At 39.9% G+C, this 25578-nt stretch overlaps 1 protein-coding gene across 5 annotated transcripts in view; it reads right to left on the bottom strand.

Moving 5' to 3' along the window:
* Positions 1 to 25578, bottom strand: part of Lin28b (lin-28 RNA binding posttranscriptional regulator B) — a 106674-nt gene that overhangs the window by 6096 nt on the left and 75000 nt on the right. The window lies entirely within an intron of this gene.

Below are 25578 nucleotides of genomic sequence, written 5' to 3'. Positions count from 1 at the left end.
ACTCCAGTTCCAGGAAATCCCACACCCTCACACAGACATAGACACAAACAAAACACCAATGTATGTGAAAAATAAAAAGGAATTATCAAAAAATAGAGGCCCTAAGAAGCACTCGTATTTTAAAGTTTTGATCTGAGTCTTAAAGATAGAATTTGCTCATTGACTTGCTTCAAATCAACTGTTTTGAGAAGTTTTTATATTAAATTACTTTCTAAGTACACTTACAATTCCATAATTCTCATTATAAAGCATATTGTAAATCAGTGTTTTTTAAAAAATGAAGAGCAAAATATGTGATAGACGTACAAGGTAATTTAAGACCATATGACAACAAAAAATATGACTAATTATTTGTATGTTGAGAACACCAAGCTTAGTAACTTATTTTACATTTCAAAGACAAACTAATTATTAGTAGCATAACAAGCACCGCATGTGGACACTAAGTATTTTATTTTCTGGAATCAGCCATAAATTAGCAGAAAGTTAACCATGCTCTGCTTCTCCATTTGTCAATGTTAGTGTTTATTTCTTTGTTTAATGTATATGTATGCTATATAAGTATGTATGACTTTATGCCAGAAGAGGGCATCAGATCTCACTCGAGATGGCTGTGAGCCACCATGTGGGTGCTGGGAATTGAACTTAGGACCTCTGGAAGAGCAGCCAGTGCTCTTAACTGCTGAGCCATCTCTTCAACTACCTGTCAATATTATCTTACAGAACAGACAGGATGGGATTCTATTCTTTGTAATAATCAATAGGCATTTATTTATCTTACTAATCCAGTTACTTGCGGCTCAAACACACAACACAGTAAATTAGCAAGCTCTGCCATTGAGATACAAGTACCCCACACATGACCTGAGAAGATAAAAGGAAATGAGGAAAATTACCAGCCAAAGCCTGAAATTCAGGCCTCAAAACAGACCGGAAAATATCACCTATGAATATGACCACATGACTTACTCAACTGCTTGCCCATATACTTTTCTTCTATAATGAATAGAGAAATTCTTAAATTAAAATTGTCTTTTGCCCACCTGTAAGATATCTTTTTTTTTTTTTTTCATTACGTTCACGTCCTGAGGTCAGAGTACAGCTAGGAGCTCCTTTTCAAAGACAGAAATGTCTTTGGCAGACTCCAGGAACAGAGCTGTCTGTCCTGCACGCACAGCAGCTTCAGTCACTGGGTATGCACTGCCTTCTCCAGTTCAGGGAGCCATTCTGCTCACCCAATGAACAAGGGCCTGGGTGTCAGAACTCTGTGTTTACAGATGGAGTCTTAGATCATCATGTTTTGTGTGCCTGATTATAAAAGATACTTTAAAGAAAGACACACAATTTTAGTTTCCCTGCATTTCAATGTACATATTTACCTGTTGGACTTCTCAGGTATGTGTTAACATTAGACCCACGGGCTTCCACACTGGATGATGAGCATGCACTGTATGTATGTGTAGCCTCAAAAGGGGGAAGCAGTATTTATTTCCCTCTTCTATTAAAGCAACAGCAATTGCTTTTACTAAGGACACAGATCACAGCCCATTATGAAACCCATCCATCCCAAGGGAATGACATAAAAATGTTCATGTTCAGCTGCATTTCAGCTCATAGATGATACCATAGCCACACGTGTGAAACATGCTGTACGTGGGTCTAGACCTCTTTGTTCACACTTTATACTTCTCCAGATCAGTTTGTTTTTGTTAATCAGAATGGATTTTATATTATGATGTGGGTATCAAAATATTTAGTAATCACACACAGCTGCAGACCTAACAAACACAGGGCATGAAGTGTCATGATCAAAGGACTATACAAAGAAAACTATGTCACACTGCTGCAGGTTCCAACAGCCTGGCCTGAAAATTAAAATGATCTGTCTGTCTAGCATGCAGGAGACCTTGGAACAGATCCTCAGCGGTGTTTAAGAAAATAAACCAAATAAATCATCTATGTTCAGTATGTTATAAAATGCTGAGCCAATGGCACCAAGCAGACTTTCTTATACATTAAGAATAAAGGTTAACAAAAATGTCCAATTTAACTTTAGAACATTAAGTCCTTTGTGGAATCATTTGATAGATACTTTAACTCCAATGAGGCAGCGCCCATTCTATAAGCATTACTTACTATAATTGAGAAGATTTTAAAGATAGAAGATTAATAACAGTCAATATTTTTAAGACTACCAAATTAAGATTAAAATTTTTAATTGAGAATTCCATTAGTAAATGGAACAGAAGACCTAAGATGGCAAAATTAAACAAACAAAAAGTTCACAAATCTCTTAAGCCTTTCAAAATATTTATTCCAATGCATTAAGAAATAAGCAATTGTATATGTACATATATATGTTAAAAGCATATCCAAACTTCTGTTATTTCTGTTTTTAAAAATGAAAACTTTGATTTGGGAATCAGAATTTAGATGTAACTATTACTCTTAGGAAATTTATTTTAATCAAGTAAATGAATAAGTAAATTGTATTTTTTTCTTTTAGAAAAGATTAATTTACCGGGCTAGAGAGAGAAGTCGGTGGTTAAGAGCATGTACTGCTCTTACAGAGGATACAAGTTCAGGTCCCCATGTTTGGAGGGCTCACAACCTCTCTAACTCTAGCTCCAGAAGGATGGGACACTTGTGGCCTCTACTGGCAGCTGAACTCACTTGCATAGACACATACATACATACATACATACATACATACATACATACATACATTCATACATACATACCTAAAAATAAAATCTTCAAAAAGGTTTGTGTTTGTGTATATTGATGTGAGCCTGTATGAGTATGTGTGCACCATGTGTGTACAGGTGCCCACAAAGGCCAGAGATGCTAGATCCACCGGAACCAGAGTTGCAGGCAGTCCGGAGCCACTTAATGTGAGTGCTGAAAACAAAACCCAGGTCCTCTAAAAGGTCAGCAAGTGCTCTTAACTGCTAAGCCATCTCCAGCCCAATAAACTGTACTTCCAAATATCAGCCATAATGATTAGAACTGAGCTAAACTGGGAGTATTACATTAAAATGCTCTTTTGTAAACAACACTTCAATACCTATAAAGTCTTTATTACTTGTATGTTTTCCCTTGGCTCCAAAAGGGATTTTTAAGAAAATCAGGGAGTAGTTATACTATAGACATCCAGGTGACTGTCTAAAAATTTTATGGAGAAACCACGTTGGAATGGCTCCCAATGTTTGGAAATGATAAGGATTTACAAAGAAATTCAAATCCCTGTCTGAGCTGTTATCAGGGAGCATGGGCAAAGTACAGAAGAAGAGGAAAGGCAAATTTTGGAGAGAAAGAGGTATAGGAAAGGCATAGACAAACTCCTGGAAATGGAAGATGAGAAGAACCAATACAATCTCTAAACGAGAGGCCATGGGGACTTAAAATCAGACTGGAAAGCACTGCAGAAAGCCTTCTAAAGGGTTCCTTTACCATGTGCGATTTTGATTCCAGTTAATAAGATCCAGAAACAGAGGAGAGGGTGAGCACACACAAGGTCCTGAATTCAATTCTCAACAAGCATGCACACACACACACACACACACACACACACACACACACACACACACACACACACACACACAGATGGAGAGGAGGGTAGATATGATACTAACATTTCTCAGATCAATACGTTGGAACATGATTTTGAATTCAATTATCGGTTAATCAAGCCAGCATGGTAGTGGTGAGGAATGGATGGATTGAAGCATTTGTCAGTGAAGCCAGGAGAGCTGAGAAGTAGAAGCCTGAGGGGCTTTTGTTGGGAGCACTTTCAGAAACCCACTGTGTGCCAACACCCTCTGGCTCCTAGGTTGCTGTCCAGGGGCTCACTTGTTCTCTACACAGGATCTGTCTTGAAATGTTCAAGAAGAGTCATGAAATTTTAGTAAATTTTAGGCAACCATACAACCAGAGGGGCCCTTTATCAGTACACTTATTTTCTAACTTCTCTCAAACAACCCGTAATAAAACTGCTTTTACATTTCATTAGTTTTTATATCCAAATTTCTTTTTAAATTTTTATTTTATGTATATGAGTGTTTTGCCTGCATACATGCCTATATCACATGTGTGCTTGGTATCCAAAGAGGCCAGAACAGAGCATCAGATCCCCTGAAACTAGAGTTACAGATAGTTGACAGCCTCCATGTGACTGCTAAAATCAGACCCAGGTCCTCTCGAAGACCAGCAAGCACTCTTAACGTGAGCCATCTCTCCAGCCCATACCCAAATTTCTAACACTGCATGCTAATTAAATAAAACATTCTGACAAAGTTCATTTGTAATTTCCAAAAATATCAGTGGTGGTAAAGCTTCCTAGAGAACAAATGCACATTTAATACCAGAAAAAAAATTCATTAGTATATTAGAAATACTGTGATCAGTATCCACCTCCTCTATTACTTATTTAGTGTGTGTGTGTGTGTGTGTGTGTGTGTGTGTGTGTGTGTGTGTGTGTGTTTATATGTGCACAAATAACTGCAGAGGCAAGAAGAGCCTTTGGAGTCCCTGATGTTGATAAATGAACTTGAATTCTCTGCAAGAGTAACTGGTGCTCTAATCAACTCAGTCATCTCTCCAGCCCTTCACCTATTATTTTAACACACACACACACACACACACACACACACACACACACACACACACACACGAATTCACACACGCACAAAGCCGGGTACTGGTGATGCACACCTTTAATCCCAGCACTTGGAAGGCAGAGGTAGGCGGATCTCTGTGAGTTCAAGGCCAGCCTGGTCTACAAAGCTAGTACCAGGACAGCCAGATGGCTATACAGAGAAACTCTGTCTCAAAAAACCAAAAACATAAAAAAAGGAAGAAAAGAAAAAAGAAAGACAAGACATAATTTGAGGCTGGTGTGTAGATGACTTGGCAGAGTGTTTGCCCAGTATGCACAAAGTCCTAGGTTCAGTCTCTAGCACCGAATAAAACCAACAAATTGAGTGTAGTGCTGATCACCTATAGTTCCAACACTCAGGAAGTAGAAGCAGGAGAATCAAGAATTCAAGGTCATCCTTGGCTATATAATCAATAGCCTGTGCCACAAAAGTCTCTGTCTACTGTCCTCCATACCCAAGAAAAAGAAATCTACATAGAGCAGGGCTAACCACACTATTAACAGAATTAAAATGATCATAATAGATATATTAATGGTTATATTCTATATTGAGAACTTACTATGTTTCTGATATGGTACTAGAAGTTTTCAAAATATTGTTTAATAAAACCTGATTTCCATAAATATTTATATTGCATTGAGAAAAATTAAGACTTATGAGTTTGCCTACAAGGAAATTTTAATTGAAAATAACAAATTTTACTTCACTTTTATTATATAAAAAGGTTGATTCCAACCATATTGATTACTTATATTGAATCTGAAACACCAAGTTGCACACATCATATCACATCACACACACACACACACACACACACACACACACACACACACACACACACACACACTATTTGAAGTTGACCTTCCTGGGGATATGGGCTTCTCTCTATGCTTTTTTCTACAAAATGAAAGGCTGGGTTTCGGTCTAGCCCAGACTTTTCCCTAGCAAGCGCAGGTTTTATTTCATATTTTAATATTCATATGTTGACAAACTTTTGCCATTTGCAAGGGAGCTTTTCCATTCACTGTAATCACACATTTAAGACTGTACATCAAGTAGCAAGGCGTGACGGCTCACTCCTTTAATCCCAGCACTCCTGAGGCTGAGGCAGATGGATCTCTGTGAGTTGGAGGCCAGCCTGGTCTATAGAGTGAGTTCCAGGACAGCCAGGACTGTTACACAGAGAAACCCTGTCTTGTGGCTAGTGGTTGGAGACTGTCAGTCAGAAGTCTAGGTGGATGGGCTATAACTGGGGCTGTTAGACTGACTCAGCAGTTCTGGTCAGAAGCAAGAAGTCAGACATCATGGTGTGATGTCTGAAGGAGCTACAATTCGACTCTGATGGCTAATGTGAATGTAAATTGTTAGGACTGTTACACAGAGAAACCCTGTCTCAAAAAACAAAAACAAAAACAAAATTGCATGTGAACCAATAAAATATACTCACCTTTATGGTTCAAAGGTACTATATATGATTAAATAATTTTATACATCTTTAAACGCATGGCAAAGTTGATGAAGGGTAAATGATTAGCAAATAGTAAGGCAGCGTTTCATCCCTCCATAAGACACTTTAGTTCCTTTTCAAAGTAACCAAAGAATCAATATGCTGTTTGTATAATGAAGAAAGCAATTATAAATATAGAAATTTATTTCTATTCTGTAATACAGTAATGCTGTCATACCACTGGGAATAATAGTGAAAGTCAAATTATAGGCTATAGATAAACTTTTACTATTATTTCCAGTGGTATGACAGTCTACTGTATAACAGTAGTCCTAAAATCTTGGAAGCTCTTTTTAAAATATTAACTTCTGGGTACAGACTGATCAAGTCAGAATCTTTGACCATCTAGGCACCAGTGCTCTGTGTCTCAAAGCTTTCTAGCAGTTACCGAGTCCTAAGTCTCTGCACCGGCAGTCTTAACAAGGGACACTGTTAATGAATGTGTGAGGAGCAGAGTAGATCTTTCAAGACACTGTTTCAACAGGTCACTGAGGTCTCATGAAGGAAAGGAGAGATGGGAGAAAAAGGAAAGGAAGAAAGGCAGGAATGAGAGAAGCACTTGTAACTTGTTTCTTTCATGGTACATGAAACTGACTCCGTTTCTTGTGGTAGCTGAAAAGTTTTTGATTTCTCACCATCACAGATCTTGGCTTACTGGGGAAGGAAAATACTATATAAAACTCCTGAGTTTAACTTTAGAACTGGCTTTTCTGTTCTGAGGCCATTATGTCATTACAAGTACATGAATCAGTAACAGGTTCAAAGTGTGGGTACTTGTGTCATCAAAATGGATGAGAGCTTAACATTCCTTAATCAACCGCTTCTTCCCCTGAACGTCTTTACTACAAATGAACATTTACTGACCTTAGTAAGATTTCCTATAGCAACTCTTCATTTGCTATCCTTAGTTACCTAAATAGAATCTCGAACTGCATATACCTTTGTTAGGTATATGTATTAGTCACTTTTTGTTGCTGTGATAAAACACCTTGACCAGAGTGATTTGTGGGAGGAAGAATTTACTTTGCTTTATGGTTCCAGAGGGAGAGTGTACAATGTTGAGGGAAGCATGGCAGTAGGAGGCTCAATCAGGAAACGGAAAGATCACATTTTTCTCTATAGTGTGGAAGCAGAGAGAACGAACTGGATGTGGGATAAGGCTATGAACCCTCAAAGTACACTCCCCACCTGCCCATGACACACCTCCTCTAGTAAGGTTGCAGCTCCTAAAGGTTCCACAAGCTCCACCAACACTGCCACCAACTGAGGGTCAAGTGTCAAATTCCTGAGCTTATGGAGGTCACTGATCATTCAAATCACTAGTTTAAAAATAGTCTTGCAAATTCGGTTGGTTTTTTAATAGAAAATTTATTTTCCATATTATTTAAAAAATGATCTTCCTCTAGCTGCATGTTCTCTAAAAAAATATCCTTAGGTAACAAAAACCTATTCTTTATTTCTCTTCTTAGGCCACTCGATTAGATTCTCAGCATTTTCAAAATAAAAGTGAAACTCCAACAATATAATTGCCAATCAGCTCTTTTTAGTGCACAATAAAACACAGGTGTTTGGATGGCTGTCTCCTAGTTCTGGATGGCAGGGACACAAAACGGAACTTGAAACTAAAACTTCTGGAAGAAGAAATGAATTTGCTATCTTCTAATCTCCATTTCAGACTATTTAAACTAAGGTGGGGTTTGTAAGAAGTTCAAAGGGGAGTTTCTTACCTGTCAACTACGAAACTCTTTTATTAGTCGGTTAGATGATGAGGAATTATCTCTACCTCTTACTGGTTCAACTATTTATAATACTCATTCAATCACTTTCCTAAAAGAAAGAGTACTTAAAAATATACACTGTGTGCAAAACTTTACACTAGACTCCAATGACAGGTATGGTGATAATTAGCTGGATAATAAAATTCACATGTTTATGTTGTCACCTTATTTAATGTCTTCTATCTTTTGAACTGCCTCAGGTTTATTAGTGTTTTGGCTCTGATTAATGATGTGGTCTGGCTTGTAACAGCAACTAAAAACGTACCAAAGTACCTTGGAAACCAGCTAAACACACCAACAGCTCTTCTTGAAAGCCTTTCATCATCTTATAAAGACAACAAGATGATGGAAACAGAGGGACAGACAGAAGACAAATGGCAGTCAGGTCACTGCAAAGTCGAGATGGAAAATGTAGTGGAAGGTTTAAAAGAGAAGCGAAGGGCAGAGACACCACGGGGCACGGGGGTGTGGTGCTCAAAGGGAGCCTTTTCTGTGTCGGCATAAGTCACGCAGGGCGTTATAAACCAGGCACTCTGGGGTTTAGCTCATTAAATTGAAAAGCACTTGGTATATTCTACAGAAACTGTATGAAACAACAATCATTTGTTCAGTGATCTATTTTGTATCACACTGGAAGAGGAAAACAATGAATTCTAGGTCACAAGCTACCTCTTTATGTGAAATAAATGTTATCTTTCTTGGGTGAAAAGCAGTATCTCCGACAACTACTCTGTTCCAGCTAATGGAAAAGGCTGGTGTGTTTGCATTTTTTTCCCCTAAAGGAAAGATGTGCTCAAACACAGATAACTTAATGCGTTCCACTTTCTTGGAAGTAAAAGCAGCTTGTTATGAAATAGGTCCAAATCCCACCCACAGTGGCCCCGCTGCCAGTACCAGACAATGAAGAAATGCAGAGGGAGTGCCCAGGTCACAGGTGACTTCCGCTCACGCCCTCACAGACGCCTTTCTGTAGCGGCAGTGGCACCACTACTCAAATGACAACCCCGCATTCTGGCGGGAGGCTTTTAGTTTGCCTCTTATTGTTTGGTCACGTTTATCTCTAGGAACAAAGTCTCTTGTATACAGGAAGAACATAGGCTTAACTTACCTCAAATTGGTTAGAATAGGAGGTAGATGCTTGGATAGATGAACATGAGAGTAATGTATAACTACTGATAATGTTTGCTCACTTATTTGTTTCGGTAGCTTGGCTGGAAATGTAAAACCTAGAAGTGCTTCTCATGGGACCATTCCAAGTCTCCAGGGTCAGAGATGCGACAAGGCTCTGATGAAAAGACCACGGTTCCCCAAAACTGTGCCAACTTCTATAGTTTTTTCTCTTGCTCGTAAGTTTTGGTGTGACTACACTAAAATTTTCTCCAATGAGCAATGAAATTTATTTTAATAGTAAGTACTGGCCTGGATGCCAATCAACAAGAGCACATACATAGGATTGAGGAGGCAGAGGCAGGAGGATATTCCATGAGTTCTTGGCCAAATAGTGAGTTCCAGGCAAGCCAGGGCTACACAGTGAGAACCTGTTTCACAAAAGTTTACAAAATAAATAAATAAAAATAGTAGACTGGAGCACAAGAAATATTAAAAGTAGGAGTTTCATCATTACTTGATAAAGGAATAATTTATAATCTACCAAGTAGATGTAGACATTAAACAATGTATGGAAGAATTTAAATAACACAATAAAAAATACCCTAAAACTATTAGATATATAAAACAAGAATTTCAAAAGTGACCAGGTCACACACATGCACATGTCTCTTTGTTAAAACAGAAGCAGACAGCATGAAATTTCAGAGGAAACAGTATACAGAGGTCACAAGTCAAGTTTGGCGGTATGATTTCATTAACTGTGAGCTTGTCTGCAAGTCAATGGCCAGAGCAGGCAAATTAAAAGTTGTCCTTCTGGGATCAGCCAATAGTGTACCTGCTGTGTTATGCAGAACTTTGGCATCACAATGATGGAGCTATTTTTTTTATACAAATAATAATGTTGATAGGAACTGAGTTTTTATGAAAATAATATTAATACTCCCTCCCTTATTGTTAAGTGCTATTACTGAATTTGTAAGGACATTCGTAAGTTCATTTTAACGTTTATTTTATATAAGCAACATTCATTTATAATAGAGGGTTAGCATTCTTAGGAGCATATTGTATGCTGTGATTTATCTAAAATGTGCCCTTGGGAACAACTTATGTGTGAGACTAAAGAAACTTGTGCCAAACCATATCCTGTCTTAATAACTATGCTGGAAGCAGAAAAGAGTTAAAATTTGGGCCAGAGAGATGGCTCAAAGGTTAAGAATGCTTTCTGCTCTTCCAGAGTTCCTTAGTTTGGTTCTAAGCACCCAAATCTGGCAGCTCTCAACTGCCTGTAACTCCAGCTTTAGAGGATCCGACATCCTTTGACCTCTGCATGTATCTGCACACACAGGGGCACCCCCTCCATGTACACATAAATAAAAAACAAACTCTTTGGGAAAAAGAAAAGACAAAAATTAAGACTGTTTGTGCTTAAATCACTAAGGATAGGCTTCTACTGATCAGTGAGTTTCATCTTCTACTCCAGTCCAGCTACTGCCTAAGAAAATGGCACAGAAGAGATGAGAAGAAAATAACCTGTCCTAGTTCTCTGGTCAAATTGGTTCTCTGTGACTGACTGATATTATCCCTTGCCAAGAATCAGCATTCTACAGTTGCTCACCATGCAGGCAGGTGGAAATCAGGCAAGTTCACTTGCTGTAATGTTCAGATAACCTTTGGAAAATGGGGTATTTTCTCCCATGTTGGTCTCATCTTGAAAATTACGAGCTGAAGATGAAGTCATGAACCTTTCCTTGCCCACAGGACTTCTCTTTCTTGATTTTGCGGGGATACTTTATACCAGGAAGGTATACATGGGAATAAGCTTGATAAAGCTAAACATCATTGCAATCTTTTCTTTCACTATTAATCACTTAAAGAAGTGGGTCTCAGGGCTTGAATAACGGCTCAGCAGGGAAGAACACTTGCTAGTCCAGTGGAAGACCTGGGTTCCATTCCCAGCACCTATACCAGGTGGCTCATAACACTTGCAACTCCAGTTCCATTGATCTACCACCCTTTTCTGGCCTCTTTAGGCACTAGCATATGGTGCACATACACAAATCCAAGCACACACAAATAAACCTTTAAAGAATCATGTCTCACTATTCGATCCTGTGAAGACATGGTCATGGATATAAGGAAAAATGCTTTTTAATGAGGATAGTTCCCCAGAGATCAGAATAAGTTGGGTTTTGTTGCTGTTTTTGTTATTCTTAGCTTGTCTTTTTGTGTTTTGTTTTCAAGACAGAGTTTGGTTTTTTGTTTTGTTTTGTTTCTCTGTGCATTCCTTGCTGTCCTGGAACTTGCTTTTTAGACCAGGCTGACCTCGAACTCATAGAGATCTGCCTGCCCCTGCTGCCTCTGCCTCTTGAGCACTGGAATTAAAGGCATATGCCACCACACCCAGTTAGAATGAGGTTTCTGCTGCAATCATCTTATGGATTTCGCTGAAGGAAGAAACAAAGCACTATATACATTTTGTTAATCTTGTAGTTGTAATAAAAGAAACTTCTTAACATAATAAAAGTGATATTTATTTCATCTAACAAATAAAAATGATAGCTATAATAGTTACAATACCTAGATTACAGAAGCAATATGGGTATTCAAAAACAGAGCTCATAGATAAAGAAAATGTATTATGTATACATGATGGCATTTTTTTCAAACATGAAAATGGATGTAACTAAAAATAACCATAATCATATTAAATGAGTTAAAAACAGCCCCAGAAAAACTAATATTCTATGTTTTCTCTCATTAGTGGTTTTTGCATTTTACATGGATACAGAAAACCATGTATGTACATATGACAACAGAAGCAGAAGTGAGCATGTTTAGGAATTAGTGGAGGGAGGAGAAAAAGTGGTAGGAGCATAATATGGGAAAATCTGAACACTGTACAATGGACGCCTTCGTGAAAGAGGCCTCATGTAACACAGTATCACATACTATTTACATATACAGTGAAATTTTTAAAAAACTGTGATAGCTACAGTGTGATGACTGAAAAAGAAATGCCCCCATGGTTTGAGCATTGGACACTTGGTCTCTGGTTGGTGGTGCTCTTTGGGGAAGTTTAGGAGGTTCAGCCTGGCTGGAGGATCAACTGGGGGCAGGCTCTGAGGGTAAAATGTCTCACTACTTCCAGGTCACTCTGCTTTGTGCTTGTGGCCCAAGACGTGAGCCTCAGTTTCCCGCCCCAGCAGCAAGTCTGCCACCTGCTGTCACGCTATCTCCACCCTCACGGACTCTAACCCTCTGGAACTGTAAGCCCCCAGCAACACTTCCTTCTAGAAATCATCTCGGTCATGGTGTCTTATCACATGTAGTCAGGGGTGGTGGTATCCATGCTGCAACCCCATGACTACAGAGGTTGAGACAGGAGGATGGATGGTGATTAAAACAAGGTAAGGCACAAGTGACTTTACATATAAGCACAATAAGAAACCAACCAGCCAACCAATCTCAAATGGTAACATGTCAATCCTTTACCACAATGAATGTGAACTTTTCACACAGTTAAGTTTTATAATCTGAATGAATGTCATGTACAAGGGAAAAGCTGTGCTTTACTTGAAAGCTGGTCTAGTCTAGGTCTATAGCACATACCTCTAGATTACCTAGTTCTGATCCCATAAAGTCTATCTTCTATCTCTTTATATGACTTGATAACTACCACAACACCGAACTGCTTCTCTATGCAGAGGCAAATTCTACCTTGGCAAATGGGAGTTCAGTTGATTCCTCTTCCTTCCTGCTAGTGTTACACATTCACGTCAGTACTCCTAGTCCCCAATTGCAGCTTGTTTGGATTCTCCTTTGAACCAGTTATAACTACTGCTCAGGTCTCATTTAATTGAGTTAAATAAAATAATTAATGCTTACTCCTTTGGTATCTGTATAATTCATGCTACTACTGTTTTTAAATTATCTCTTACTATACAATAATCACACGCCATGGAAGCTACTAGGAAGAGAGAACAAACTCCCAAGGTTAATCTCTAACCTCAATAAATGAATAAATAAATATATTTTTTAAAAGATTTATTTATTTGTTATGTATACAGCATGTATGACTACAGGTCAGAAGAGGGCACCAGATCTCTTTACAGATGGTTGTGAGCCACCATGTGGTTGCTGGGAGTTGAATTCAGGACCTCTGGAAGAACAGGCAGTGCTCTTAACCATTGAGCCATCTCTCTAGCCCAAATATATTTCTTTTAAAAGGTGGAGGAGAAAAGAAAGACATGAATGTGTGTAAATTACAGTTTTAAAGGCAAGGATTCTATTTCTTCCTTTTTTGTTTTGACTTCTAGAAATGCTTTATTATACTGGTTTTCTTTTCATCTCGCTGATATTTTATTTTCCCAGAAAGAAAAGTTTATCTATCATTTCCCTTTTGAAAATTTACTACATCTCCTTCATACTATCTACTATCTCTTGTAGAATCTTCAGGTCAGGTTGACCACTGACAATTTCCTCACTTTCCCTCCACTTTTGATATAGTACATTTATTCAAGGTCATCTCAACACCTCACTTTCAAATCTCTTTTTTCTAAACATTTCCTTTATGTACACGTGTACATGTTTGTGTGGCTGTATGCTATGCATGAGAACATTCAGGGAGGCCAGAAAGGGCTTGGATCTCCTGGAGATGGAGTTACAGAAGATTGTAAGTACTTGGCATGGTGCTTGGACCTGAACAGACCCTCTAAAGAGTAGGAAGTGCTATCAATTGCTAAGCCATCATCTCTATGTGTGTGTGTGCATATGAGTGTACGTGTGTGCATATGAGTGCACGTGTGTGCATATGAGTGCACGTGTGTGCATATGAGTGCACGTGTCTTTGGAAGCCAGAGGTCTTGAACTCCCCCTGGAGCTGGAGCTACATGAGGTTGTCAGCTGCCTAACAGGTATGTTGGGAACCAAACTCTACAAGAGCAGTAAGTGCTCTTAACTGCTGAGACATCTCTCCAGCACCTCAAATATCTTCTAGTATTAATTGATGTTCTTTAAAAGTTCATTTCTTCAACATTTCATTCATATTGTTTTCTAGTACAGTAACTGATTGGCTCAAGGAAAAAGGAAAGGTATTATTAAAATATTTTCTATATGTCAGCCTTCAAAAATATAATGGCAATGCCTTGTTTACTCTAGGCCAACTCTTCTAGTCCAACAAGCAGCCTTCTCTGCTGTTTGTTCATCTGGCCTTTGTGTCATGTGGTGAAGTATGTCTACCATCCCGCCAGGTCCATTCAGTACACAATTACTGGTTAACACACTACTATTATTTTAGATAATATAATTGAGGCAACTAAAAAATTACTTTCTAAATAAATCACTTTTCCGGGGCTGGAGAGATGGCTCAGAGGTTAAGAGCACTGACAGCTCTTCCAGAGGTCCTGAGTTCAATTCCCAGCAACCACATGGTGGCTCACAACCATCTGTAAAGAGATCTGGTGCCCTCTTCTGGCCTGCAGTCATACATGCTGTATACATAATAAATAAATCTTAAAAAATAAATAAATCACTTTTCATTTTTATTATAACAACCACAAGAAAATAAGTGTGTGGTTTGGAGATGGCTGGAGAGCGCATGTCTACTGCACAGGCATGAGGGCCTGAGCCTGGACCCCAGCATCCAGGTGACAGGCAGAGTTAAGAAATTAAAACTGAATCATACATAGTGCAAACCATACACAGTATCAAGGTTACTCTCCAGAGTTCCAAAGAAAGAGAGACTAGGGCCGAGGATACAGCTCAGTCAATAAAGTCAATAAAGTACTCACCATGCAGGTATCAGCACCTAGGTTCAGTTCCCAGAAACCATATAACAGGGCAGGCGAGGTGGTGTGTGCTTGTAACCCCACCACTGAGAAGGCAGAGACAGGGAGATCCCTAGGGATCACCGCTGGCCAGCCAGCTTAGCCCACACGGCCAATCCTAGATCACCGAGAATACCTGACTCAGTAAGAAGGTACCCTCTCACTTCCACATACATGCAGAAACACATGCACTCCCTAAACACAACACACACACACACACACACACACACACACACACACACGAACACGAGCGAGGGGGCAGGGCATGAATAGGTAATTAATTCACAGAAAGAGAAAAAGGGCACAAGTATCTTTAAAGTATCTACCTACAATAACAAACATACAAATTAACAAAACAGTTGTGGGAAAAGAATAATCAATGGATTCAATTTTCTTTAGAGTAAGTAACATATTCTGAGCAACTACATCGCTGCAAGCAACTAGAAGTACTGGATAAAGTCTTTCCTGGTGATGCTAGTGATGCAGCAGACATATCGGGAAACAAGCAGACCCTGAGCTACAGAGCTGGACCGGTGAAATCCCACCAGCAGTACGAAGACACCTGACAATGAGAGCCGCTGTGCAGAAAGGGGTGGAAAAGAGGCCTGCTGTACTAGTGCAGTGTGGGAGGAAAGCAGGTCACTCCTTTAGGAATGACGACCACAAGCCAGACTATGACAATGGTGCTCAACCTGGGGGCTGCAACCCCTTTGGCAGTTCAATAATCCTTTCACAGGGTGGCCTAAGACCACTGATATTCACATTACGATTCATAACAGTAGCAAAATTACAGTTATGAAGTAGCAATGAAATAACTTTAAGGTTTAGGGGTCAGCACAACATGAGCAACTGTGTTAAAGGGTTCCAGCACTAGGAAGGTTGAGTACTGCTGCTTATGGGGTCACAGCATCAGTGGGATTATGACGCAAGCTAAGTATTTCAGCACTGCTCCCAGTTAAGCGGGTTGCAGGACATGACAGAGTGAACACAAATTCTCCCTGGAGAAAATGGACTTCTAATCTAGGAGTTCTTTGTAGATAAATGTAGAATCATGATTTTTTATATTTTTTTTAAAGATGAAAGAAAAGAAAATAGGGGTACTATGGACCTCAGTAGAATCAGACCCAAATACTTCAAATATTGTGTTAGTCATATTCAGTCTATATAACAAGTCACCTCTTGGTCTTTTGGCGAAAATCAAGCACAGACAATATAATAAATGTATTCTTATGTATTTACAGATATATTTTTAACATTATCAAACTAACATCTTCTTTTATAATGTGCCTATTCCTATCCTGGAATTTAAAATTCCAGCCTACACAGATTTACTGAAACATAAATTTCTGGTCATGTACCCATTTTCTCCAGGAAATTATTTTTTATACTCACAGAGCATTCACAAACTTTATTGCAGATGAGAGCTCTGCTACAACTCTGGGAATAAAAAGTAAAATCACAACACAGGGCCTTGGCCCTGAGGGGCCTGAGTTTTGGGAAGGAAAATGCAGAGCCCTGATATCCCACAAAAGGTACCGAATGGTCTAGGCCTGATCACAGGCAGTTGCCATCACTGAGCAGAGACTGCTCTGGTACCATCTACAGAACACCCTGGCAAACAGCCATGCCACGAAAACAAGGGAACACTGCAGCAGCAGGCAGGTCCACGGCAGGAGGAGGTTCTGACTCCTCCCAGGACTTCCCACCCAGCCCCCATCTTTTGCCAGCAGCAAGGAGTGCTGGAGTAGGGGGGGAGAAGGCTGGGTGAGGCTGGGGACCCTCCAGCGCTGCTTTCTGGAGCTGCAGCCCCTCAGGCTGGGGGAGAAATGTTTTGGCTAGAGGTGCAGCTGCCTGAGTCACCATGCTCTCAGTAACCTGACAGGTTTTCCAAGCTAAACTCCATTTCTTTGGTTTGATGCAGTGTGCCATGCGGTATGAACAGATGTCTCCTTTGTGTCTCAGGAAAAGCAATGCACCAGATCTATTTTTGTACCCATAACGTACAAAAAAAGCTTAGGTAATTTGTAGCAAAATAATGCATATCAGCTTCAAACGAGCTACACTTTGTATGTGTAGCATCCAAGTGATCACTATGTTGTCATGTGACAGATAAATGTGTCACACAGATTAAATTCCACCATATACTTAGACATATACTTGGTATCATGCATATGAAAAGACCAGTAAGTCCATAATCTTTAATAGACAGCAAACAAATCAGAAAACAGATCCAGCAAAAGAAACAAAATCAAAACTCCAAGAGACTATGTAGAAATTCTTTCTAGAAATGGAATCATAGCAATAATGAAAAGAACCTGAAGCCTAAAATAAATAATCTCTACATGTCATTATAAAATATAGGTTATATTTTTATATGACAAAAAATTAAGGAGGGAGTTCCGTGGACTTCTGTTATAAACTTACTGTTATAAATATTTCACTAGACATATTCTTCTGTAGTATGTAACTCTGAACTGGAAAAGATATGTAAGACAATTGTTCACATCACAGGGCAGAGAAATGGGCAGCAAAGAGGTAGGATGCTTGATAGAATGGAATTATAGACCACTAGCTTCTGCCCAGGTAGCCTTTTGGACCAAGGGGCCTGAAAATGTAGCTCAAGTACCATAACCTCAGTGTTCCCGAGCCGAAGAGGTACTGCAGTGGAGCAATTTCCTCTGCAGTGAGAACACTCTTCTGGAGGGAGGGGGACTCATAATACTCACGGGAACCCCCTCCCCAAAGCTATATAATCTGTAAACAATGAGTGGGGGGAAGAGACTATCTGTCAAAGCTGCCTAGAGCTGGGCAGGAAACCTGGGGATACAGCTTTCCGGGGTTATCAGCTATGTTGCTGTGGGCTTTTTGGTGATCTTACTGTCTGTGAGTGAACCATGCTCCTGGTAAATAACCCCTCATCCAAGTTCCCATAAGTCAACCCAATTAACTCTGGTCCATCAAGCTAAACTTGGGGTAGGACAGTATCCTTGATCTGCCATTGATGCTCAATTAGGGATGGATGAATAGACATTTATTCACATCTCCTTAGGAAGAATCACACATAGGATACAGACAGACTTGAACTCAGGGTTCCTGAAGCAGTAGAATTTATAAACCAGGTTCCTGGAGACAAGAGCTATATGCAAAGGCATCTCCCTCCCCAATGCACACACACTTCTGATTGACAAGAAAGGCTTTATTATTCGTAGAGAGATAAACAAAGATATCTGAGGTCAGACAATAGTGAGAAATACTGACTAGCCAGAGCATATAAAAACCACACTAAAATTTAAATCCAGAAACATGGAAAGTTATTTCACCTTAGGGGAAAAGGACCATATTTTAAAGAAAGGAAGAAGTATTCTCCAGGACCCTGCAACACACCGTGTGTGTGTGTGTGAGTGTGTGTGTGTGTGTGTGTGTGTGTGTGTGTGTGTGTAAAACCTATATCAAAAGTAAAGTCAGTAAAATAAAAATTCAGTAATACCACTGCATACAAAACAAAACTCAATACCCTATAAAGATAAAATAACCCATACAGTCTACAACCTATCAGTTCAACACTTTTCATAGAACCACAAATTACTAGGCATGAAAAGCATGAAAAAGTAACCCATATTCAAGGGAGGAAAGCATTCAAGACCCCAAATTTTGTAATTTTGTAAACAGAAAAAAAAAAAACAACCCTCAAGACAAGCTATTTTGTAAACACACACACACACACACACACACACACACACACACACACACAATTAGACTTGAAAGTTACAATGTTTAAAATGAACGAATTTACTAATAGGGTAAAAATATCTACAAAACTGAAGAGAAAGCAGTGGCCTTGGGTTGGCAAGATGGGTCAGCAATGAAGGTACTCGCCACCAATCCTGACAACATGCACCTGATCTCCAGAACTCACATGGTGGAAGGAGAGAACTGAAACTTCTCAGAGCTGTCTTCTGGCTTCCATACACATGCCAGAGCACTCCTATGTCTACACACAGACAAAATAAACACATGGGGTTTTACGTCAGTGGACTTAAGGACTGATGACAAAAGCAAAGGTGAGAACTGAATCACACAGAAAATAAAAATTTATAAATAAGAAGAGGTCGCCTGTGCTCCAGTGGATGCCCCACACCCATGAGCATATGGGAGGCAACAAACATTGGGTTTGAACGCATTGGCGCAGGAGACCTCTTCCTAAATATAACACCAGTAGCACAGACACTGAGAACAACAATCAATAAATGGGACCTCCTGAAACTGAGAACCTTCTGTAAGGCAAAGGACACGGTAAATAAGACAAAATGCCATCCTACGGAGTGGGAAAAGATCTTCACCAACCCCACATCTGACACAGGGCTGATCTCCAAAATATATAAAGAACTCAAGAAACTAGACATCAAAATACCAAATAACCCAATTAAAAAAATGGGCTACAGATCTAAACGGAGAATTCTCAAATGTCTGAAAAACATTTAAGGAACTGCTCAACATCCTTAGCCATCAGGGAAATGCAAATCAAAATGACTCTGAGATACCATATACCTGTATCAGAATGCCTAAGATAAAAAACACTGATGAAAGCTTATGTTGGAGAGGATGTGGAGTATGGGGAACACTCCTCCATTGCTGGTGGGAGTACAAACTTGTACAGCCACTTTGGAGATCAGTATGGCAGTTTCTCAGAAAATTGAGATTCATTCTACCTCAACACCCAGCCATAGCACTCTTGGGCATATACCCAAAGGATGCTGAATCATACAACAAGGACACTTGCTCAACTGTCTTCATAGCAGTATTATTCATAGTAGCCAGAAAATGGAAACAACCTAGATGCCCTTCAACCAAAGAATGGGTAAAGAAAATGTGGTATATTTATACAATGAAGTGTTACTTAGCAGTAAAAAAACAATGACAACATAAAATTTGCAGGCAAATGGAAGGAACTAGAAAAAAAAATCACCCTGAGTGAGATAACCCAGACCTAGAAAGACAAAAATGGTATGTAGTCATTTATAAGTGAATATTAGATGTAAAGCAAAGGATAACCAGGCTACAATCCACAACTCCAGAGAAACTAGGTAACAGGGAGGACCCTAAAAGGGACATGCATGAAACACCCTGGGAGGGGGAAATAGATAAGATCTCCTGGGTAAACTGGGCGGGGGCAGGGGAGAGAGGAGGGGATGGGAAATGAGAACATAAGGGAACAGTATGGTCGAGTAGGGGGAGGGATGGAGAGGGAGAGCAGTGAAAGAGATATCTTGATAGAAGGAGAGCCATTATGGGGTTAGGGAGAACCTGGTGCTAGGGAAATTCCCAGAAATCCACAAGGATGACCCCAGCTACAACTCCTAGCAATGGCGGAGAGGGTGTCTGGCCTTTCCCTGTAATCAGAGTGGTGACTACCCCAACTGTCATCACAGAGCCTCATCCAGTGACTGATGGAAGCAGATGCAGAGATCCACAGCTAGGCATGGGGCCCAGCACCTGGAGTCAAGTCGGAGAGAAGGGACAGGGGGCTCAAGATCATGATGGGAAACCCACAGACAGCCGACCCAAGCCAGTGGGAACTCTCAGACTCCGGATGAACGACGGCCCTCTGAATGTGGGTGACAGTTGCACAGCTTGGTCTGCCTGTGGGGCTCCTGGCAGTGGAATTTAGAGTTATCCCTGGTGCATGAACTGACTTTGTGGAGCCCACTCCCTGTGGTAGGATACCCTGCTCAGCCTTGATGCAGGGCGCCTCAACTTGATGTGCCACACCTTGCTGAATCCCCATGGGAGGACTTACCCTCTCTGAGGGATTGGGGGTGGGCGGGGGAGAACTGGGGAGGGGGGGAGGAAGAGAAGGAAAGGGGAAGGTGGAACTATAGTTGGTATGTAAAATGAAAAAAAATTAAATAAAATTAGATAAATAAATAAATAATTTATGGCAGAGGCTGGAGAGATGGCTCAGTGGTTAAGAACAGTGGCTGTTCTTCCAGAGGTCCTGAGTTCAATTTCCAGCAACCACATGGTGGCTCACAACCATCTGTAACGAGATCTGGCGCCCTCTTCTGGCCTACAGTCATACATGCTATATACATAATAAATAAATCTTTAATAAAATAATTTACAGTACCTTTATTCAGTATAATGTATTACTCAAAAGCATCAATAAACCAAATGCCTATCAACAGATAAACTGAGATACAAATTTTTATGGAATATTAAAATAAAAATTACCTATGTAGCTTTTACTGCTACGACAAATATCTGAGAAAAACAATTGAAGTGAGGAAAGACTTATTTCCTTAACCATTTAAGAGGCTTCAGGCTGTTATTGGATGGCTCCATTGATCTTAGGCCCATAGTAAGGTAGGAACATCACAGGAACATGGGCATGATGGATAAAGTTGCTGGTCAATGACAACCAGAAAGCAGAGAAGACAAGAAAAATGTGGATAAAGACAATCTTCAAAAGCACATCCTAGTGACCTACTTTCTTCAATTAGGTACCAGCTTCCTAAAGCCCATCAAGTCATGAAGGCATCTATGGATCACTCCACTGATGAAGTTAGTGCCCTCCTGAGCCAGGAACCCTGAAATGCACAATATAGCTGGTGTGGGAGCCCACAAGTGACTCAGTTTCCCAGCTTGAATGTGAAGCCTATTTTGAGTCAATAGAGTTCAAGCTTGCTTGCTCCAGAGCCTCGAGAAAGTCCTGATTAGCCCGTAGAGTCTCCCTGAAAGGCGGTGAGAAAGTACTGATTAGCCCATGGGAAGGAACACACTATCTAGCTAGATACAGGCTGCTGATGCCAGCTGGAGGTACATTGAGATAGAAAATGAAACTGCCTGCTCCTTGACGCAAGGCAGGGTAGATAGTAATTGAATGCCTGTGCTGTGCATTGTTCTACTTCTGTCCTTCAAAACTGTGTATAAGCTGGCTGCGAAATAAACTCGGGGCTGTCCGGCATTGACTGACAGTCCTCTCGACTCTTTTCTATGTTCTTCATTGTCTCTACAACCTGCACGCCTCCACCCAGATACCAGTTGACTGTCGGCAGGCTCCGGCAAGCTGAAAACCAAGCAGTCCACATATGACCTCTGATGGGGGACATTTCATAAACAAACTGTAACAGATACAGAACTAATCATAAGACATACATAACAGACTCAACATCCTACTTGACAAGTACTTGCTCAGCCATGTTCATTGCTGCTCTATTCACAATAGCTAGGAAATGGAAAAAAAAACCTAAACGTCCTTCAACTAAAGAATGGATAATGGAAAATGTGATACATATGTACTATGAAATAATATTCACCTGCAAAGAAAAGTGAAATCATGAAATTTACAGGTAAACAGAGGGGAAGGGAAGAGATAATATTGATTGAGATAATGCAGACCCAGAAAGACAAACATTTGATGTTTCCTCTTCAAATGTGATTATGTAACCTGGAGTGACCAAAGAAACCAGGAAAGTAAAAGGAGAACACGGTGGGGCAGCTCCAGAGAAGGGAGTCACGGGATACAGGCAACAGAAAATGGGAAATAAGAAAAGGAGGGGCAGAACTTGAGAGGTGGCTCAGTGGTTAAGATCACTGGCCGCTCTTCCAGAGGTCCTGAGTTCAATTCCCAGCAACCACATGGTGGCTCACAACCATCTGTAAAGAGACTTGGTGCCCTCTGCTGTTGTGAAGGCATACATGTAGACAGAGCAGTCACACATAAAATTTATAAAAAAAGAAAAAGGAGGGGCTTTCACTGTGGAGGGAAGGGTGTGAGTTCAATGTAGTACACACACACACACACACACACACACACACACACACACACACACACCACAGCACAAGTGAAGTTAAAGCACCTGACTGAAATACTGCTCTCAAGAACCATAGACTAGCTATTTAAAGTGCCAGTATCGCGAGTTCAAAACTCTCTTTTGAGCTGCTGGCCAGGGGAGTCCAAGAGACTCCCCAAACAATGTAGGCTGTTGCTGTTGTCCTTGGGAGTGTTTAAGTCCCTTTTGCTAAAGACAACATGCACTTCCGACACAGCCTCAGAGAATCTGAGCTGGACCTAACACAAGGGCACTCAAGTTCATAAAAGAAACATTACTACAAAAAAAAAATCACATATTGACGCTAATATAGTAGTGAGACAAAAACCAAACAGAGAAATGCTGGAGCTAAGTAATGTCATAAATCAAACAGAACTAACAGACATCTACAGAACATTCCACCCAAACACTAAAGAACATAATTCCTTCTTGGCAGCCCATTGAACATTCTCCAAGATTGACTATGTGTTAGGACATAGAGCAAGTCTCAACAGACATTAAAAAAGAAAAAAGAAAAAAAAAGCCTACTACAGTAGAAGCTTCTTAAAATATATACATATGTCAAAGAAATCTATATTACTAAGTAACAGGTGAGGTAAAGCCAAAACTAGACATCTATCGGTACCCAATGAAACCCCAGTGCCAGGAATGGCATACATCTAACTGAGCTGTTGGCTGAAGGGGCCCCTTGAAAATCCCCCCAACATCCAGGCTATTGTCAAAGCTATTGGTTGCTCTCTAGAAACTGATGGTAAGGCCTGTTGCTGAGGACACCACCTACACATCTCACTGAACACAGAGAAGTCAAGCTGGTGATAACACCAGCCAGTCTATACTCCTACTGACCAGTGTTCATGGTATCCTGCTTTAATCCATGGTTTTCTGACTGGATGCAGGGTGTTGTTCCATTTTATATTTCTTTGTATTTTTTAGTTTTTTTTTAATGCAAACAAAATAATTTTTGTAAATAAGAACACTATGGTGCAGTATAATCCCCACTAGCAAGGCATAATACAATAATTTTATTTAAATAGACACTGCTGAGGAATGGCTAAGGGGGAGAAAGGTTAACACCAGCCCAGCCACACACACTTTTATCTACAGAGGTAATGTGCTTACAAGAAACACTGGTGCAACTGTGGCACAAAGTTGTGAGAGGAACCAACTCTCAGATTGGATTTACAGCCCACTCCATGAGACGGAACCCATGCCTGACACTGCTTGGGTGGCCAGGAACCTGAGACTCAATAAGTCATGAATCTAGGGGAAACCAAATGCTACTCTGCTAAAGAAACACAACAAAAAAATCACCCCAATGATATATTGCCATGCCCATAGAAAAGCCCATTACTCAACACTCAACAGAGAAGCTCCTTCTAGCAGTAGATGGTGATTAACAGAGAGATCTACAACTAGACGATATGCAGAGAAAGACTCTGGAACACGCAGCCCTAAATAGGATGTCATTATGAAACCCCTCCCCACAATGCTCAGGGAACTGTACAGAAGAAGAGGAGTAAAGATTGTAAGACCTAGAGGTCGTGGATGACTTCAAAGAAGCAGTGTCTTCCAGACACAACAGGACTGATACGCATATGAACCTAGAGACCATGACGGTACACACAAGACGTGCACACGTTCAAATCAGACAAAATCCCAGCACTGAGAAGAAGAAGACACAATTTCCCACCCCAGAAGCTCGTTGCAATAGATACCTGCTGGGAAAGGGAGATTCAGTTGTTTCCAATCAAGTGTCACGAACCACACCCTAGGGCAGTCCCAGGCCCAGGAGTAGTTAGTTGGCCAACACCAAATGAACTCCATGGTTTGTTTTGTTGTATGTATGCTACTTGTTGTGGCTGAATGATTTTCTTTATTTTAGACTGTCAACTTCTATTTTCATTTCAGAGTATTTTTGCTGTTGTTTTCCCTGTTTATCTCTCTCTGTCTCTGTCTCTCTCATCTCTTTTGTTGAGAGAAAGGAAGAACATGAAGTTGAATGGGTAAGGAGGTGGTGAGGATCTGGAAATAGTTGGAGGAAGGAAAAGAACATTAAAAAATAGTATATAAAATTTTTAAATGAGAATTTAAAAAATTTTAAATATAAGATGCAACTGTAAGTTGTTTAAATGAGACACATAAAACATAAAGACATAAAAAAAAAACTGAAAAGAAAAACACAAGAAGTAATCATCAATTTGTGCTTTTCAGACCAGGTTCATATGCTGAGTCCCAATCCTGGTGTGACTTATTTGTAGAGAGGCCACTTAACACATATGTCTGATACAATAGGTACTTAGAGAAGAGGAAGAACACTAAGGTTGTATGTGTTCAGAAAAAAAGCATGAGAGAATATGAACAAAGCAGTGGGAAGCAAGTCATGGATCCACATCAGGAGACTCAACCAGTGTCCACAACTGTGGGAAAAACAAATTCCTGTTGTAAAACAAGGACTATGATGAGACCAGCATTTTTTCTTTTTAAAAATGTGTTATTTTCAACTTTTATGAAATATTCTTATATTATTTCTATAATAATAAAGATATCTTTGAATAAACAAATTGAAAGAGAGGGAAGGAACCAAATAATTTATTCCAATATATGAGAAAAAATAAAATTTAAGTCAATAAGTCTATTTTATATACACTATAATAACAAGAACTTGATGGTTCCCAAATTTCAATCTCCAGCCCTTTCCTTTACCTTGAACTTCAGAAAAGCTCAGTCAAATGCAGATTTGACATCTCTAACATCCCTTATGCCTCTGGACTTCATACTCTTTAACTAACGAGTCCTTATGATTCTACAACCCTGACCACTTCCATCCAAATCTCAGTAGGTTGCACCATCTTTTACTCAAACTGCATT

This window comes from Peromyscus maniculatus, chromosome 16 (genome assembly GCF_049852395.1).
Source record: "Peromyscus maniculatus bairdii isolate BWxNUB_F1_BW_parent chromosome 16, HU_Pman_BW_mat_3.1, whole genome shotgun sequence".
Classification (NCBI taxonomy): Eukaryota; Metazoa; Chordata; class Mammalia; order Rodentia; family Cricetidae; genus Peromyscus; species Peromyscus maniculatus.
This window is presented reverse-complemented; position numbering and strand designations above follow the sequence as displayed.